The sequence below is a fragment of the Phoca vitulina genome, unplaced genomic scaffold, assembly GCF_004348235.1.
Source record: "Phoca vitulina isolate PV1807 unplaced genomic scaffold, GSC_HSeal_1.0 scaffold7, whole genome shotgun sequence".
NCBI lineage: Eukaryota > Metazoa > Chordata > Mammalia > Carnivora > Phocidae > Phoca > Phoca vitulina.
This window is the reverse complement of record NW_022589710.1, coordinates 30,020,470-30,038,142: the sequence shown is the minus strand read 5'-3', so window position 1 is coordinate 30,038,142 and position 17,673 is coordinate 30,020,470.

Here is a 17,673-nt window from a genome sequence, read left to right as displayed (position 1 = left end):
CGATTCATTTTCTGTCTTCTCATCACAGTCCTAATGAAGCAGAGAGGATACGGAGTTTGAGTTGGAAGGGAGAGAGGAATAGTGCAAATCAGCAGGTATACCTCCATTATTATTAACCTGATTTTCAAATATGCTAAGTTAAAAATCATTTTAGTATATATGCAATTAAAAAATATATGCTGTTAGGCCCCTATTTCTTCTGGAAATAATTTGGAATTTTATCTCTCTCTCTCTCTTTTTTTTTTTTCCTTGTGCAAAAGCACCCTGAAATGCCTTCTACTGTATTGGTCTTTTCTGTTTAATGAGCTAGTAATTTAACCCTGATTTCTATTTTTACTTAAGAGTCGTGTCTATGTAAACTTCATTCCAGAAAACCCCGTAGTTTTCCTGGGGTTATAGAGGACCTCCTGGAGGGGTTCCTGGCACCTGCTCCAGAGGACGCCCCTTGCAAAGGGTTAGCCATTCTTTCTCCAACACCTGACCACTCTCTGCTCCCATGTCCCTGAGCAGAAGAACAGTGAGTGAGGGCAGTACATGGAAAGAGCATGGCCCCCAGGGCAGAGAGGCTAGGACTGACAAAGCTGGTTCCACCATAATGAATGCCTGTGACCTTCGGCAAGCAACTGAACATTTCTCAGGTGCTGGATCCTGCTTGGTGAAAAGGACATCATAACGTGAAGGGTTGTTGGGTTGGTAAAAGAGGTAACATTTCAAAAAGGCCTACTACAAAGTGGCAGGTTGGTAAATGGGGAGGAGAGGGTGTTTCCCTTTGTCTCGTGCTTTCTTGGCAAGACCTCTGAAGAGCTAGTCAAAAAGGGAGTTTGGCTGTCTCACCCCTAAGAGCAAAGGCCCTCAGTTCTTAGAGGTAGGTGAGAATCCACGCTCCTTGGCTTGATGATTATAAATAGTCCCCACTTATTAAACACCTGTGATGTGACAGTGACATCTGGCAAGTGCTTTGACCTTCCTGAACCATTCACCCCTGCTCTGTGAAATGGAGATTATAATGCCTAATCGGATTGTTGAGTTTGGTTAAAGAGGTTGCTTTACATTCATTATCTCATTGAATTCTCCCAACAACCTGGTGTAAGGGGCCACGTTTGGCCCCATTTTACAGCTGAGGACACTGAGGTTCAGAGATATCAAGTAATTCACTCAGGGCCATGCGGCTGATAAGAGCCAGGTTTGAACTCTGGATCTCTCTAATCCAAAATTTATGTGCTCTCCATTGTACTTCCTACACCTTTGGGAAACTGATAAGTAAAAGGAGACCAGCTAAAGGAAATTACTTTAGTCTTTTCAATCCTTAATAACATTTCAGTTCAATCCCAAGAAGGGCAGTGATTTTTCAAACTTCTTATCTTTTTTAATCTGCAAAAAAAAATCTGCAACTAACTGAGAAGTTTCCCCCCTAAATGGTGTCAAATCTTGGAAGTATTTTAATAAAGTAGTTCTTTCACCTCTGAAGGATTATCAAGTTGGATGTCCAGACCTGAAAAGCAGCAAGATTTGGTTCTTTACTCTGTCCTGGATAGAGTCAGAGCTTCGGTTTCAGAAAGGACAATCTCCATCAAAGGTCATCATGTCCAGGAGCAGATGGTGCTCAGAATTATGGGTATGTTATGAACCAAGGTGAATTGATTCCAAAGTTGAACCCTCATTAATGAAAAGTTGAATCACCCTAATACAGAAAGAAGGGGCTTGAGAAATGATGGGAAATCCAAGTGCATCCCTTGGGGACCCGTTGAGGAAAAAAGAGACAGAGAAAAAAAGGTGGGAAAAGGAAGCAAGGGCTTGGTGCCCTTAAAAACAGCACAGGCCATCCAAACTCAGGCTATGATGCTGACCCGGCATCTCATATTCGCTCCGGCAATCAGCATCAGCGTTTGGTCCGTGGGTGGGAAATGTATTTCCTATGCAGTCTGTGGGTAGCCATGGCACGTGAAAATGCTTGTGTCTACAAATAATGTGCTCACACATAGAAATATTCTTGAAAATGCAAAATGGAATTAGACTTGATAACAATTGCATTGCAGGTGAAAATATGTCTCTTCTCCTTTGCATTGGGAGCAGCCTAGAAGTAAAATGGCCCTGACCCCTAGTTAGGCTGGCCCTTCAGAACCCCAGCCACCATTGGCTTCCTTGTTCCTTTCTATTTCCTAGAACTCAGGTAGGGGTGTACCTGTAGAATAGGGTCAAATTAAGAACAGTCTTCAAAATGGATCAAGATCATTATTTGCTCTGCATTAGTGTTATTGAAGTGCCCTGTTTTACATAAAGTCCAAGGGAAGTATTTTAATTTTATTTACCTATAATGGAATAGTATTACAGCTGATAATAAAATGAGCTGCATTTTAGTGACCTTTTGATTTAAAAAAAAAAAAAGAAGAAAGAAAGAAATTTGCTAAGATAAGCAACTTCCTTCTCCCTTATACAGGACTTTCTTCTTTTAGCCATTTATTTCTTGCTCAGCAAAAATAACAAGGACTCTGGAAGTCTGCTTTCTTAATAAAGGTAGATGTAATTTGAGTGGTTGATGAACCCAAGATAGTTTAAAATCTAACATGCCTGATATTTAAGGTGAAATATGAGCATCCTCTTATTTTTATAGGTAAAAAATTCAAACACCCTTTCCTAGTAAAATTCTAAGCGCAGCCATCTCTGCTCCTGATTAATCATCAAGGAATTGCTGTGTTGAGGCTGCTCAACTCTTAAGGAACAATTTCCAGGCAAGCTCAATCTCTTGGAAGCTGAACCCTGAAAATAAGAATACCCCAAATATTTCTGTTTGGAGATTGTGTGTTCTGTGTTCTGGTTAGGAATATCCCCCCACCCCTTCGGATTGTTTTATTTCTATGAGGCCATGTCCTTGTCCCAAGAAGCCCCCTGGACTGGTTACTCCCTAATCTGTCTGCATCCTGGTTTTATTAGGTAGAGGGCATCAAGTGATAATGTATGACTTCTTCTTTTTTTTTTTTTTTTTTTTTTAAACATAGACAGGTTTGTTTTTCTAACTGTCAGCAGTGTTTTGGCTATTTTGAGAATGTAGGACAGGGTTAAGGATTAGTACCAGCATTCTCTTTTCTGTGTATCAGAGCCGCTTAGCAGTAATTAATCAGGACATTAGGTTTTGTACTCTTGGTTCAGGTCATTTGCCTATGAGCTGCTCGAGCCTTTTACAAAGGCATACTGCATATGTTTCTGGGTACCTTTTTGAGAGAAGATTTAAATTGGCCAGATGAATAATACTTTGTTACAAGTGTTTTGCCCTAGGCAAAAAGGTTTTCTTCATATTATCATAGCCTGAAGCTGCAATCCTCAAGCTGGATGTGACTGGCGTTACACTGTCACATGGCAATGATGTAAGAACAGGCCTCTCTGTGTCAGACAAATCTGGATTTAGGGGAATTATAGCAGATGTTGCAAAATGGCAACAGTTTAGCAAGTTCCTTTTATCCCAGTGTTGGGAGGCAGGACTACTAAGTGTACCAGACAGAAAAGAATGTTTTCTTTGATCCTTTACACTCTAGGGTAGGGACTTCCCCGGTTAGAGAACATCGTTAATGATACAGTCATACAGTCACTGATGGATCAGAATACAGAATTAAGGGTGGGATTTTTTTTTATTTTTTATTTTTTTTTTAGTATTTGTTTTGATTGAGCTTAGTATTTGTGGTCATTTACATTATAAGCTTCAGAAACCCTCTAAGGTTTTATTCTTAGTAAGGAAAGCCTAATTCAGTGGAATAAAGTGAATAACAATAACAAAAAGCTAAGCTGCACAAAAAATATTTTAACCCCGGCTAACCCATCCGCTCACAGCTCTTTGTACAGCTAAGTTATATCAATTCTAAGAAAGGAGAAAAATAGAAAATACAGTAGATATTTTAATTTTCACACTCTGATAAATATTGATGAGTATATTCAACCACATTAGGTAACAAGGTACACTGCATTGTCAGGGTTCATGCAAGTCTTCGTTTCTTAAAAGAAAAAGCGGTATTCAAAAGCTTGGGGTTTCACTGATCTCGATCCTTTTACATTATATTCTAATAAAAGTAATTCATACACATGATCAAGGTGAGTAGGTAGATGACAGTGAGACATTCCCTGATGGAAGTGATGCCAGGCTTGATTTACGGGAAATGTGTTGACTGTTGCTTCTGTGCATTTCTAGGACTCTCTGAGTCTCTAGAACCTTCTTTTGGATATGTAGTATTAGATATCACTGCAGCATGTTGTCCATAGAACCTCAAAAGAAGTTCTGCAAAAGACAGCAGTGCATTCAGGACAACAAGAACTAATTCCCACTGGGTAAAGATTTCCAATGATTATTAAAACACACACAAGCATTATAAATCCACTGGGGTTTTTTTTATGCAAATATTTATTGATCATTTCCATTGGAGCATTAGACGGTGAAATGTATGCAAACATTTAGACCACTTCTTTAAAAGGCTTCTATCTTTTCAAAGAGTATTTTTTAATTTTTTGAAGTATTTTTATTTGAAAATTGTGATCACTGCTGGGAGTCCCTGAAATAATTAGTGTATCCTAATTTTTCAGAATGTTTTCAATAAAACAAAGAAAAAAGTGAATATAAGGTATGTTTAAAGAACATCAATGTAGGTAGCTGTACGTTGTACGTTTTTTGGAAGATATCAAAGGTAAAGACAACACAGGAGCAGTCTGAAAGAAGGCTGTGAATAATGCTGCATCATCCTTCGTGAACTACTATCTGTAGTTGTATTTTATTATCTTTGTCCATTTCACCTACTTTACCACTGTTTGACCTGGAGAAAGGATTTGCTGATGCAGCGCAGAGAATGTTGGGGAAGATATTGGGTTTTGCCTTTTGAATAATAGATATCATATAGAAATGGACTATAATTCCATACATTGCCATCCTTTAAAAAGATAAACCTATGTCCTCAAAATAAGCATGCTAGAAATCAATGTAAAACTCACATTTAAAAGATTCCAAGATCATATTTTATTTCAATATAAAACTCAGTACATATGTCCTACTAAGAGCTTTAAAAATGGGAGCTTCCTTAAAAGCGGCTCAACCCCAACTTTGAATTTGAGATTACACGATAAAATGCACACATTTATTGGACATCGTGCATCTAAACCGCTGACTGAATCCTTTGCTATGATTTCAATTAACCTCTTAATCGCCCAAAGCCAGGTCAGTAACACAATTTATATTTGGTTACAAAGACAGCCATAATGATTGGCTTCAGTACTGTACTACATATATGGGTATTTCTGCAGACATGAGAAGGGGGAAAAAGAAAGTGGCTTTGTGAAACCTGCAGTGTCCAAGAGTCTGAGGGACTCCTAGAAATCTTTCCAATAAAATGTTTCTGGGTTCCACCCCCCTCCCCCGTTTTCCTTGCAATGTCTGTCTCAGATAGCTCAAAAAACAGAAAATGTCTATCTTTTTCAGAAATCCCAATACAACTCTCAAACATCCTGCAGCAGACCTAATTCCCACATATACGTAGCTCAATCTAAGAACAATTTGGAAGAGTTTGCCGCATCTGTTGTTCCACTGTTGAAATAATTCACAGTTAGCCAAAGTAGGAAATGCAAACAATCCTTTTTCATATTTGCATACTTGGAATTTGGCTTTTTGATTCATGATTGTTCCCATTAGCTTTGAAAATTCACGTTTCTGTCTAGTTGCATGTTTTGCTTGAGTGAGCTCAAATTATGCTCTTGACTCAAATATTATTACAAGTGTAAATACTTTGGAGACGTCAGTGTCTGCCACTGATTTGAGGGGTATTTGTTTTATTGATTTTCATCTGGCGAGTTTAAAATATGAGCAAACTTTTCATGGAGGGTTTGGTGCATTTGTTTGAACACTCCTGGAGTAATTGGAAATGCAACAATTGTTTAAAAAGTGGCATTGTCCATGAAAAGATTTAGTGAGGGATGAAGAAATTTCTTGAACCTAAAGACCTAATCTGGTGATCCAATTCTCCCCACTGTGTCCATTCCCGTGAAACTCCATTTACTTGCCCCTATCCATCACTAGCGCCCCGCATCCTACCTAGCCAATCCTCTAGGTTTCCCACATTGTCTCCTCTTTTGTCTTTTCAGTCTAAACAGAAGAACAACAGATAGGGTTCTGAAGGGCAGGGAGCATCAGGAGCTGCAGGAGAATGGCTGAGATGAGGGTCAGAGTCCTGCCCCTACTGCCAACAGTTACTAGGGTTTGTGCTGCCCGGCTGAACAGTGTTCAAAGGCTTTTCTGGGCTTTGTTCCACTGTGTAGGGATTAGGCCTGGCGGTCTGAGAATTTGCCTTCTAATTAAAAAGGATAAAAGATAGAAGTAGCATTAGACTAAAACAGAGCAGTGATACTTCACAGGCTGATTTTTTTTTAAAGTCACAAGACAACGCTAGAAGTTGTCAGGATATTTTATTTCCTTGGTATTCTACTCAAATTAAAAAGGGAAAACTTTGGAAACTCTTTCCAGCTGTTTGCATGGCGCATGGACGTCTAATTGCATCTAAAATATCTGCTGTTTACAGTGAGACTGTTTGGTGGGGGGATTTGCAGTCAGATTGGAGAAGGAAGCCTGCTCCCAGAGCCACCTTCCTCTTTTTCAGATGCTGGCAAGAAATTAATTCTACCCAAAGTGAATTCTGCTTTTCAGTTCGCCCCAGTGTGCCTGGCTCTCAAGCCTTCCAATGCCTACCCTACCTATTCTCTTTTCAAGGATCAAGCATGCCTTTCATCTCCTTGCAGCTGTAGACACTATCTTAACCAGGTGTGAAATGCAATTAAGAAATAATTCCCACCCCAGAGTCTTTTTAAAATTCTTAATAGCAATCTGATGAAGGGCAGTTTTTTAATCTTGCACATCGGTACGGCTGTGTGTTGTGACAGTCAGTGTGATCCTGTGCCTGTATTTTGGTAAGAAAGAAGCCATCCACAGATTCAGGCAGACTGGCAGCATCCAAACAGATGATGCACCATCTTAAAAGGCGCTCGCCTGCCATCCAGGGCGGCCCTTTCTGCCCCATCTAGAGAACTGTACGCTGACTGACACTTGTTGACTTGAAGGAGCGGCTGAGAGTGATTTGCCAAGTACTCCAGAGACTGGTTCTATCCACTCTATCAGAGGAAGGAATTTGAGGTGAGAATTTCTGTTAGAAATGCTGATGAGATTATATAAACTGGTGGAGGTGGGGTTTTTTTTAGGGGCAAAAAAAGGGAGGAAAGAGTTTTGTGGAGGACTTCGGAGCTTTCAAAGCCATTGAGCTCAGATTGCATACGCGTATAAAGGAATGCTCCCTTGTTCCCACAGAGCTCATGTTACGTCATGAAGCCCAAGGACTGAATTTCTTATTTTCCCCTTTTCTTATTTTGGTTTTCATTTTGCTCCGCAGAAACAAGTAAAGCTCCCTTAGGGAAGGGATGTTTTTAAAGCATGAGATTATAATGAGATTCATCTATGACAGGCATAAATATGCTTAATGCTGACTTTTCTGAGAAATCCATATCATCATCATTATTATTATTATTTTGCTTAATTTTACCAAATTGAGCAACTTACCAATTGATTACATTGGGCATAGGTGGAAACATGGAAATCTTGGGAAGGACACAAAGCTATCTCACCACCTACCATATAACTTTTTGGGCTAAGTCTGTAAATAATGTAAATGCTGTTTTTGTCATAGGACAGAACACTGTATTTCTAATTCTCTAAACTTTAGGTTTTTTTTCTTTGGAAGTCTAAATGGATTTAATATGTCAGTGGTTATATTTTGAAAAAAAATGTATGAATTATATTATGCAACCATGCAAAATATTTAAGAAACAATGTTTGTGAAATAATCCATATCGATTTCCATCATCAGCTTTGTATAAAAGAAGAAAAAGGAGGTTCTCTCCCGTTCTGAGTTCAGGGACAGCCTGGTAATTTATGTTAAGTTTCAGTCCCTTCTTTTATTTTTTGTCTTTTTGAGATGACCATTCCCCCTGCTGATTTTCCAAATGTAGCAAAGCTGAGTCTGCTAGTTCCACTCTAAAGAAAATAAAGATAATAATCTGATTTAGACATTGAAGAACATCAGTATGAATGACAACAGTAGTAGGTAACAGTGAGTCAACACTTCCCTTTCCAGTCCCAGCTTCTCTTTAGCATTTAAAATATGTCAGCCAGTCGTTCAAAGCCAAACCATTTTGAGAATGTAATTCACAATATTTTGGCTTCTATTTTTCAACAGCTTCTGAGTAATATATTGTACAAGAAAGAGGTCTTTGTTGTGTTTATAATACATGTATAACCTGGTGGGAAGCCGAATAAAAAATGTATATTATTTGCATAACTTGAACTAAAGAACCTAATGCATTATTGGGTCTTGAATGTCTTAAATTTAAGTGAGCTGGCTTAAGAGTAATACTACTCTATTACTGTTCTGTAATTCATATAATGAAATCATACAGCTAAAAAAAATTTAAGGTTTTAACAATGATAAGTGGAACCTGATTTTTGAACTCCTTTTTAATGAAAACAGTAATTTATAAACTGGCACATGTGTGCCCCTTTTTGTTTGCTGACAATAAAAGGCTGTTGAATTTGTATCCTTTCATCTGCTCTCCCCTCCGTGCATGTGAGAGAAGCCCATTTAGCCTAATGGTGCAGGCACCAAGGACTAACCACCTCCTGGAAAATCAAGGGATCTGCTTCCCAGACACAGTGACTGGAATGTCTGGATCCCCGTGGAACTTTCTGTGTCCAGACAAGCACCCCACCCAATCTGTCTCCTTTGAGTCCACCATATGAGCCATTTGAGCAAGTTGCGCTAGACTGAAGTTCCAATGCTCTCCAACTTTGCACCATACATAGAAAAGGAGAACAGACTTCACTTCACATGGGTGGTGGGGTCATCCTTCAATCTTATGGGTGAGGGATGTCTTCTTTTAGTAGAAACATAAACCCATAGCAATGCAGCCTCCCCCACTCAGGAAATGTGCCTTTGCTTTTAAAATAGCTGAAGTTACTTAATATTTGTATATAGAGAACAGGCTCTTAAGTGCTTCTAATGGTACTATCCTAGAGGTTCACCTTGCTTGCCTGTCTGAGTGCTCTAACTTACAGCTAAAGAGAGATTATTCTTATCTATCTATATTTGGAAATAAAGTATATACTGTATAACTGATGTTGGAATGCTCCCTTCTTCCTAAACCAAATAAATATGATCATTATGTATAGTAACTATTTCACTTCACAATCACTAAAATATTTTTTGAAAGGACCTAGGAATGACGAAATTAGTAAACTAATAGAATGAAAAATAAAAGAAGTGATCAAATGTACAAAAGCAAAAATGGATTGTTTAAAATAAGACATTACACATTTGGGATATATACTCATCTATTTTCAAATATGAATGTCAAATATGAACTACATTGCCGCTTATTCATTTAATTTAATTTTTTTTAATTTTAAAACTGTTCATATAGGGCCAGGAAAGTATTTTTACTTAGTGTACTTTTTCCTACAGTTGATGTAGTTGGTCTCCTTCCTGCAAACACAACACTACAGGCGAGATTGTAATAATAGTTAACTGTAATCTAAATGACTATGTTGAGAATATAATAACTCATTATTTTTAATCTTAATTTTAAAAAGCAAGGTCTGAAACAGCCAGCTCCATTGGAATATCCTATCAAAAGATTAGAACCATCACACTAGTTCTGCAAATGACATCCTAAAAATCCTTCCGGTTGACTTTCTGCTTTTTGTTTCTGGAAGGAGAGAAATGGGGGAGGGGAGAGTTTGGAGAGGATGCATTGGCTGGAAAAATAGACTTGGATGAATTGCAAGCTCTGAAAACAGATTTCTTTATCTACAAGCCAGGTTGGAGCGCATCCCCAGACTGCTAGTCTGAGCTACCTCGTCCAGTTGAGAAGACTGCCATCTCTAGGATGGCGTATGAGCTGGATGCTTTTTCACTTGCATGTCTCTGGACTTTTTTCAGCCTTAGGTCTCTCCTAAGCAGGAAAATTCCAGTTTTGCCAATCTGTGTTTTGGTGATATGGACTACCATCTACCTGTGTGGGGCTGAGATCCTAAAATTCCTTTTACTGGCAATACGATGCGGATTGGAGCCGAGGTGATAAGGTAAATAGCCAGTGCTTTATCCTCTCAGCCAAGCCCTTGATAAGGGACGTTCTTTGATGTTGAGAACGATAGTTGGCTTTTTCAGAACTTATATCCAAAACAGTAATACATAATGCATTTGCTTTCATCGTACAGCTGCTGATACATGGTTGAAGGTTAATTTAAAGATTACTTAATGAGAAGAGCTACTTTAAATCAATCAAATGCTTTAGAAAGCAAAAATGATCCTCCACTAACAAAAAAATAAAAATTGCAAGCAAAGAAACCTACATTTTTCAACTTCTTCCCAATCACTCATTGCGTCTTCTTTTAATACAAGCCAGCAGCTGCCTGGTTGAGTCCCTCTCACTAATGGTGCCTTGTTATCCATGGCTGCATTATGGTAAAATCATTTACAGTATACAGCACCTCTTCCACAAGGTGTACAAACTACAACAGATGCATGGGATGATCATATCTACTATATTGGTAATAAAGGGTTTCCACCCAGCACCTCATTGCAACAAAAAGCTGTTCATTTCACATCCTTTGGTTCTAAAGATTGTGTGTCTTCTTTGCTTACCTGAACAACATAAACATGGTGCGCACACACATTGGCTTTTCACAGGTGTTAGATGCTCAGCCCAGGCAAATGCTACTCACAATATCCACGACTTCTGCAGTTTTTCCATAATAAAATCATTACTTCATCTGAGCCCAAGAATCAGTAAACTGATTCTTTCTTGTTTTTCTTGTGACATCTGGTTTTGTTGAGCCTCACCCTGACTGGATTTCAGAAGATGTTAGAGGGAGAACTAACATAAAAATCGGCGTGGGGAGGAAAAAAGCAAGAGATCTGAGGGCTAAAGTTAATAGTAAGTGGTAGGTTACATCAAAACGGATGCCAAACCTATACCAAAATCAGAGACAGAAAAAAATCTAGTTTCCTCTTTAAAACAGAGGGCAGCCATCGGGCGCCTGGAGTAGCTCAGGTGGTTAAGGGTCTGACCCTTGATTTTGCTTCAGGTCATGATCTCAGGGTCTTGAGATCAAGCCCCAAGTCAGGCTCTGTGCTGGGTGTGGATCCTGCTTGAGATTCTCTCTCTCTCCCTCGGCCATCCCCCTTCCCTCTATTTAAAAAAAAAAAAAAGAAGAAGAAGAAGGCAGCCACACTATTTAACTTTCTTCCAATTATTTATTCTTGAAAAAAAAAATGCTATGAACGTGAGTTAGGTTTTATTGGCCTCTGTAAATCCAGGATGCTCCTGATCCACTCTGTAAGTAGATAGTAATAGAACTCATAACCATAACTGCCCTTCACGAGTGCTTGCTGTGTACCAACTCAGTTAACCCTCATTTCAACCCCATTTTCCCAAACAGAAAACTGAGGCTCCAAAAGGTTAAGTACCTTGGTCAAGGTTACACAGCTGGAATTAAAGCAGCTATGACTTGAACCTAGTAGTTGATTTGAAAGCCCTACCCTTCTAACTACTAGGTTATGAGCAAACAACCACTGTCCTACAGAAAGGGAGGTCCTAGAATAATGCATCCCTTTTTTTAAAATCAAATATGTGATTTTAGGGGCGCCTGGGTGGCTCAGTTGGTTAAGTGACTGTCTTCAGCTCAGGTCATGATCCCAGGGTCCTGGGATCCAGCCCCACATCAGGCTCCCTGCTCAGTGGGGAAGCCTGCTTCTCCCTCTCCCTCTGCCTGCCGCTCCCCCTGTTTGTGCTCTCTCTGTCAAATAAATAAAATCTTTAAAAAATAAATAAATACATAAATAAATATGTGCTTTTAAACAGCACAGATTGTGGAGGCCAACTGCCTCGTTTCAAGTCTTTTACTGGTTATATGACGTAAGGCAACTTAACCTTTCCGTGACAGTTTGCCTCGTCTGAAAAATGGGAACAATAATAGTGTGTTGGTAGGATTAGATGAACCGCTACGCAAAAACTCTTAGAACAGCACTTGCTTTGACATGGTCAACACTTCAGAAGTGTCCTGTTTTCTTTTGTGGGTGTTCAGTAGCCCAGAGGTGCTTTTCTTAAGCTTTATCCATGTATGATGCCCCACTCTGTTCACCTGGCCAGGATACGTCAGGACATGTGTCTGCTGTCACCAAACAGCCCAGTGACCAAAGAGCCCTTCCACTAACAATCAAAAGAAAATGGAGGGTCTTCTTTACTTTATCAGAACTCCTCGTCAGAATTATATATATGTAGTTCTTAGGGAGGAACAAAATGTTTGGGTTTAAGAAAGTATTGATTATAACTTAGTACAGTTTTAAAATCAAAATGCAAAACCCAAAAGCATTTCGAAATTAGCTCAGAAATTTAAAAAAATTGGAAGTATGCTTTTGACATCACTAAATACAAAGTCAAACTCTCACAACTTATAAATTGGAGCATTCGATAACTCGTAAACGTGCTTGGCCCTGGTGTACGCAGCCGACTGCATACATCCTCCGGACTTCGCTATGTGTTTCTGACTGTGATGTTAACGGCTCCTTTGAAGAGGTTAAAAGCATATTGAGAGCAGCAATCAATGCAACCGTGTTTATATGTCATAATTTTCTCAAATATTAGGCTACACCTTAATCAGAAATGCATGCACCAGATTACAAGATAAAGGACACTTGTCACACTAATAAATATTGCTTATCATCTTTGATTTCAACCCAGTGACAGTGTTTCTTTTTTTTTAGCATAGCACACACGTTTATCTTAATAATCTAATGCTAAATAAAAATGTATTCATAGAAGCCTTTATAGAAATTTGGGCAAAATTTTCAGAAGTCCTTGGGCTAAATTGCTGCCTATTTAAATTGCCACATTTTTATTTCAATGTTTTTTGGCCACACTGAAGTCATGACTGGTTTCCCTGGGAAGTCAACAGAAGTTTGGCAGGTGGGTGAGCTCTGCAGGGCAGAGAGCAAGAGAAGAGGGGAGCTCAGAAGGTCATTGTAAAATTTTGGACACCTTTCTACAGCTTTAATAACTCAAACCCAAAATAGTAGTCAGGGAAAGGCGGAATTGGGGAGAATTTTGAATTGGGAGCCAGCCATTTTGGTAGTTTTTCTTCCAGCTAAGACCTAGAAACACAGGGAGAGAGCCTGTGTTCTTGAAGTAAACAGGAATCCATACACAAAATGGATGGCACCTGGGAGCGGGGGCAGGGCCCAAGTCGGCCCAGGATGACCCACTGGCACCAGATTTCTATCAGGGGGTCTGCAGGCCTTTAAGCAGCAGCAAGCAAGTCCATGAGGAGCAATCTGACGTGTGGACTGAGGGAAAACTGAAGCACAATGTGGCTTTTCTTTTCTTTGCATTTCTTTGTTTTGGTCATACTGTTCATGTTCTTTATCAAAATGCCTTTCTCCAATTTCCTCAGCCCAGCGGTTTGAATGTTTGCATGAAGTAGACACATATCACTACATATGAACCGTGAAACGTATTTGAAAATAAATGTTTTAATTAAAATTGACATTTCTGAGCCTACTGCTGAGAGCAGCTGCTTTTTCTCTAAAATTACTTTGTCCATCTCCGTAGGAGCCCAATATAAGAGGAGTTTCCATCCCACTTTAATACTAATTTAATATCAAAAGAACAGCATTACTGTGTATACACAAATTTTCTTCTTTGGGTTGTTAAACTAGTTCTAACAGACTATAAATGGGTTTTGCACTCTCATAAAGCATTCGCCTGTTTTGCCTATTTCCCCAAATGTATGCATTTGACAAGACGGCTGTCCAAGAGGGACGGAAGAGAAGCTCTCTCGTGCAGGGTTCATGGACGGAGGGGGGTCAAGAAGTAGACATCTGTGTCTGCTCTTACCCCTGTCTCCTCAACATCCTGGGGGGGGGGGGGGGGGGGGGGGGGGGGGGGAGTCAGAGGAAGCTGAGTGTCATCCACCAAGAGCCAGATGTTTGGGAGCAAGCACCGCTCACCTGGACTGGGCCTTCATATGTGGTAGGCATCATCCATTCACTCACAGATTCCGCAGCACTGCAGTCCTCAGGGAGCTTACATTTTAGTGGGGGGAGGCAGAAAATAAGTTATACAGCGTATTAGCGTGTGTGAGTCCTTACAGGGAACCATAAAGAAAGAAGGGAGAAAGAGAGGTCTAAGAGGGAGGGTGTTTGCTTTCAGAAAAGGGTGGAGATGGCTGAATGAAGATTCCGAGGGAGAGAGACATGCTGAGTTGGTGGAGAAAAGAGCTCCAGGCAGAAGGAAAGTGAGTGCAAGAGGCCTTGGGACGGGGATGTGCCTGGTGAGTTTGAGAAGAGGGCATGAGGCTGGTGTGGCCGGAGCCAGGAGGAGAGCAGAGTGAGAAGATAAGGTCAGGGAAGTAAAGCAAAGGGAACCACGGGAAGGACTTTGACCTTTACTCTCAGTTACTGGAGGGTTTGCTTTAGCGGGTTACCATGATTCGACCTACTTCTTTGTTTTGTCTTAAAGATTTTATTCATTTATTTGAGAGAGAGAAAGAGCACGAGCAGGGGGGAGAGGCAGAGGGAGAGGGAGAAGCATACTCCCCACTGAGCAGGGACCCCGACTCTGGACTTGATCCCAGGACCTTGGGATCATGACCGAGCTGAAGGCAGACGCTTAACTGACTGAGCCACCCGGGTGCCCCTGGATCTACTTTTTAAAAGAATAACTCTGAGTGTTGTGTTAAGAACAGATCTAGCCCTTTTAACATATTCATGTATTATGAAGTCTCACAACAATCCCTGTGAAGGGTGTTATTATAATCTCCATTTTACAGATGAGTAACTAACACACAGAGTTGAGTGACTTGCTCAAAGCGATACCTAAAAAGTAGCAGATGGGTTTTCTTTTTCTTTTTTTTAGATTTTATTTATTTGAGAGAGAGAGAGTACGAGTGGGGTGAAGGGCGGAGGGAGAAGCAGGCTCTCCGCTGAGCTGGGAGCCCGACACCGGGGCCCAATCCCGGGACTCCGGGATCATGCCTGAGCCAAAGGCAGACGCTTAACCAACTGAGCCACCCAGGCGCCCCAGAGATGGGTTTTCAAACCCAAGCTGCCAGGGTACAAGCCCTGGCTCCCACCTGCTATGGTCTCCTGCCTCTCCAAAACTAGAACCAAAAGTGATACATTCTGCCAGAGGAGGGGCTTACTTTTAATGGGGCAGCCAGAAAAATGCATGTAATGATATAACTTAATATTGCACTGATAAGAGTATATTAAATATGCCACCCACTCCCACACTTCAGGAACCACCAATGCCAATGACTGAAGCCTCTTCCTCTAACCTAGATCTCACACTGAGTCTCCTAAATTCAGCCACTTAATCCAGGTGAGTGAGCTCAACACGCTTGATTCATAGACTCTTATGTGCCAGGGTCTATACTAAGCAGTTATCATTGCCCTTAAGGACTTTATATCATAGGTCACAGAGAAGCAGCGACATCAGCATTGTTCAGTATAATGTGTCTCCTGAGCATCTCCACCTGGATGTCTTGTGGATGCTTCACAGCAACAGGTCCCAATCGAAGAATCTTTCTGCCCTGATCCTCCCTCTTGTAGTCCATGTGTTGGATGATGATATTCTCATAGGCAGAATCCTTGGATACATCCTTGAAATCACTTGTTCTCACATTCCCCACTTCTTTCTGGCCAGGATTCCTGCCCGTTCTGCCTCCTAATGATTTTAAGGATGATCTTTCCCCTCTTCATGCCTTCTCCCACCTTCCCCTCTTGCAGCCCACCACCAACTTTAAGCAGAGCAGATGTCAGCAGATATCTTCTGTAAAGGGCTGGCTGGTAAATGTTACAGGCTTTGCGGGCCATGTATAGTCTCTGTCGCATTATTCTTTGCTTTTTTTGTTTTACAACTCTTTAAAAATGTAAAAACTATTCTGGGATCCCAAGCAGGATTTGGCCTTAAGTTGATGGCAACACCTCCAGGAGATCTACCTACTTTTAGGGCGTTCTCCTAGGCTGGCCTCCTCCGCTGGCCTCCCCCATCCATTTTTCCATATGAGACATTTTATTTATTTTTTATTTTTCTAAAAAAGAAAACCACCCAACATGGGGCTCGGAACCCACAACCCTGAGATCGAGAGTCACAGTTCCTCTACTGACTGAAGAAGCCAGGCGCCCCAATACTAGATATTTTAACGCCCAAGACTTCAATTCTTTTCTTTTAAATCATTATAAAGGAAATTTGTATCACTCTCCTCTTTTAAAATTTTTCTATATGTCCCCTATTATCTATAGAACAAACACAGATTCCTTATATACAAAAAGGGATTCCAGCTGAATCTGCCCTTACTCCATCCTCCACACACTTGAAGAGGCCACAAAGAACTTACCATTCTGCAAGCACCCTATAGTTCCCTGAAACCCTCCTAACGGCACATGCTGTTCCTTCTGCCTGGAACGGCCCCTTTCTTCCTTACTTTTCGTTCTTCTTCCTCTTCCTCCTGCCCCTCCCTCCCCCCTCCTCCTCCATTTTTCTTCTCCTCCCCTTCCTCCTCTTTCCCGTCCTCCTCCTCCTCTTCTCCTTCTCCCTCTTCTTCAATTCCCCTTTGGTTTACCCTCTATGGTACCTCAATTCACATGTACCCTTCAAGGTCCAATTAAAAAGTCATCTCATCTATTAAGTATTCCAGAACCCTCCTCTGTCACTATCCTGTCCAGCTAGCTCCCTGTGCTCCCACAGGGATTTGCACACCCCTAGCAGAGTAGTTTCTAGCACAAGCAAGGTTGCCTGGGTTCAAATTCATCTCTGCCACTGACCAGCTGTGGGTCACTGGGCTGAGCTCTTCCTTGGTTCTCCCTTGGGAAAATAGGGATTATGTGATGATAAAATTCCTTAAGACTCTCTGACACATCCTCAAGACTCCAAAGCCAGCTATGATTATTTTCTCAGACAAAGCATTGAGTATGATGTCTGATACATATTTGATTAAGAATCTGTCCTCCCACTAGATTAAGTTGCTTGGGGGCAGAAACTAGGTTTTTTTCACCTTTACTCAAGGCCTAAAATATAGTTTGTGTAAAATAAATGTTCTCTAAGTGAATGAATGACCCCAGATACTGGATATTTTGAACCAGGTATGGTTATTCACCAAGCTTCCTTGAAAAGAAGGGCTTTCTGGGGCACCTGGTTGGCTCCGTCAGAAGAGCATGCAAGTCTTGATCTTGAGGTCGTGAGTTTGAGCCCCATGTTGGGTGTAGAGATTATGCAATAAATAAATAAATAAACTTTAAAAAAAGGAGAACTTTCTGTCTCCCCTGGGGCTGCTGGTAGCAATGCGGGGGAGAGAGGTCCTCCCTTGGGAACAGAAAAGCCAAAGAGCACAGAGATTGAGACTGAATTGTCAAATGGCCGGCCTGAATGGCCTGGTTCCACCACATTTTGATATGCAGCCTCAGGCATACCATTTAACCTCTCTGTGCCTCATTTTCGCCCGTGTAAGAATAACAGTAAAATTGACCTTATAGGGTTTGTTGAGGATGAAATGACTTACGCATTTAAAGCACTTGAAACAGTATCTGGGTGTGCAATACACACCCA